The sequence below is a fragment of the Aplysia californica genome, unplaced genomic scaffold (genome assembly GCF_000002075.1).
Source record: "Aplysia californica isolate F4 #8 unplaced genomic scaffold, AplCal3.0 scaffold00018, whole genome shotgun sequence".
In the NCBI taxonomy this organism is placed as follows: Eukaryota; Metazoa; Mollusca; class Gastropoda; order Aplysiida; family Aplysiidae; genus Aplysia; species Aplysia californica.
In genome coordinates, this window is record NW_004797288.1 from 2,378,389 (window position 1) to 2,381,056 (window position 2,668).

The window sequence follows — 2,668 nt, forward strand, 5'->3', positions numbered from 1 at the left end:
GAGGGAGAGGGGGGTATAGGGAGTGATATCGTGATTTGATTGATTTTGGTGAAGGCAAAACGAACGATTCTTGTCTCGTGCAAGGTCATACATTATCATCACCATCATCCTCGTACAAGTACAAGAAGGTGGGGTTTGAGAAATGAGCATACAGTACGACAATCAAAATTAATTAAAAGTTTTACGACACTTGCAACACAATTAGGCCATTAAAGAGCAAAAAATTAGGGGTGCCATGTGGGAGCAACAAACATAAAAAGAAAGATGAGAGATAAAGGCAATATATTATGTTTGATAGGTCTCTCGAAGTCCAACCCCTCGTCCACGCCGTGGGAGATGGAAACAGGACAAAGTAGGGGATAGCTGGGTCTGGGTGAAGTACGGTGTGACTTTATGTCACTGAGGCGTTACGCTAGCCGTGAAGGCCGACCCGGGTCACCCCGAAACGTTGCTGGCCAACGGGGCTCTGGTGAAACTGCGACTGGCTTAGCAGGCCGGCAGTGGATATTTATAAACATTGCTCAAGAAAACATAAGGATATTCTGGATGGAGAGCCAGAGGAAGACCAAGGCGACGATGGAGTGAATCTGTGGCAGACACCCTTAAAGATCATGGAATGTCCCTCCTACAGGCCACACGACTTGCTGCAGACAGACACCTGTGTCTCCCCGCGACACCCCAGGGTACAAGCGGAAGAAAAAAAAAAAAAGGTAAGGAAGAAATTAACCATACCAGAGCACCTGCAAGTGAGAGTCGAACTCATCAACGTGCAGATGGGAAGCGCCTTATTGCTACACCACAGACGTCAGAATATCCATTGTGAGGGTAATTTTAAGTAAGCGTTTTACTGCATTTGCAACACAATAAGGTCATATTAATTCTGAAGATTAGAGGTGTTACAAGAGAATAACAAACACAAAAAGATTGCCTCTTATAATTTTTAGTAAGTGTTTTACGGCATTTGCAACACAATAAGGTCATATTAATTTTGAAGATTAGAGGTGTTACAAGAGAATAACAAACGCAAAAAAAAGGAGGAGGGCAGATCAGAACGGTAGATGAGCACCCTCCAATCACCCGGAAAAAACACCGGTAAGAGAAGTAACGTCTATCAAAGAGTCTCAAAACAATGCACTCCAAGATTAAGAGTCTCAAAACAATGCACTCCAAGATTGATTGTGCACGTTTCACGTCTCCATCTTCACAACTTCCAACATCAGGGGGCGGGATCTGATCTGAGTGAGACACATCATCCCAGCAAAAAGACAAGAGCATAGGAATGGAACTGACAGATTTTGCGTTCAACGGCGGAGAGCCTATAAATGTGCTAGAGGGGCTCTCGTGGCCTAGACATTAAGGTGTTGGCCTCTCTTTTAAAAAGGTCCCGGGTTCGAATCCGGGTAGTGACCGAAACTTTTTCTTCTCTAAAATTGTCTCCTTTTACCTGCTTTCCTGCTCTCTAGCAATGTTCTGTCGTCTGCTTTCGTCTCCTCTTTCTGCCCCCACCCCCTCACATCCTTCGTCCCCTCCTCTGGGCTCCTGACTCTTTCTGCAGCCTTTTTACTGCTAGTCCTTGGCTTCTTCTTACTGCTGTCTTTCAGCCACACCTCTGATCTTCTGGCAGGAAAGATCTACACCTAGCCTTCTCGGACAAGGGCGAAAAATCTCGAAGGGCCCGTGAGCAAGTTGCTCACGTTAAAGGTCTCTTAGTGATCTAAAATCGAGAAGAGTAGGTTTCGGCCGCCACCCGGGCAAAATTCATAATTTGCTATCAATTGAAAATGTTTGGTGAGTCCTGCGAGCTCATATGATCCTATGAGGTTGCGAGCGCTGTAAAACACTTTCCAGAACCCCCCCCCCCCCACCAAAAAAAAAACCCCCCAAAAAAATTAAAAAACGTGCTAGTCAAATTGATCGATCTTGTAACTGTTGGTGGTTGGTGGCGATCGCCCGGGTAGTGACAGATCAGGAGTTCTACAATGTCGTGTTTGGAAATACATATACATCATGTACATGTAGGTGGGCAGCACGAACATGGTTGTCTTTCCAACTCTTTAAGAACGTAGCGGACTTACACGGTTTGCGACTTTCACCGGTGATATTATGTCCGATCAGCAACCGGCCAAAAAGCAAATTTCGAACCATCATTCACAAATCAAACAAATGACAAATAATATAATGCATGTTGTGGCTTGACTTTTCATCTTTAATAAATAAAAACAAATAAAGTAAAAAAGAAATTGAACAATCGATATGAATAAAGAAGACACCGTTTGAACTTCTCTGTTGAAATCCACCCCTTTACCCTCATATGACCCAATGCGGTTGCGAGCGCCGTAAAACCTTACTAAAACAATCTAAAAATCTAAAAGATGTCAGACTTTAAAACAACGCGTCTTTAAGAGTTGTCGGAACTACAGAAAGCGCTTCCTCAAAGATGTACTATAAGGTGGCGAAACTAGGAGGCCAGCTATAAAAATATTGATAGGCACCGGAATATATATAAAAACCATTGTACCGCCATAAGTCGGTGCCACACTCAAAGCACTCTTAGGAGAGAAGGATCGCTATCACCCGAATAGTTCAAATACATCCCCTCCCCCCGCCCCCCCCCCCCACACACACGCCCAAGACACGATAAAACAAAACAAACACAAACTGGCCAGTG

General features: G+C 44.3%; 1 protein-coding gene across 1 annotated transcript in view; it reads right to left on the bottom strand.

The window, feature by feature from the left end:
• The window catches only part of LOC101859375 (chitin synthase chs-2), a gene marked incomplete in the record, with an annotated part of 48,109 nt that overhangs the window by 5,267 nt on the left and 40,174 nt on the right, over window positions 1-2,668 (bottom strand).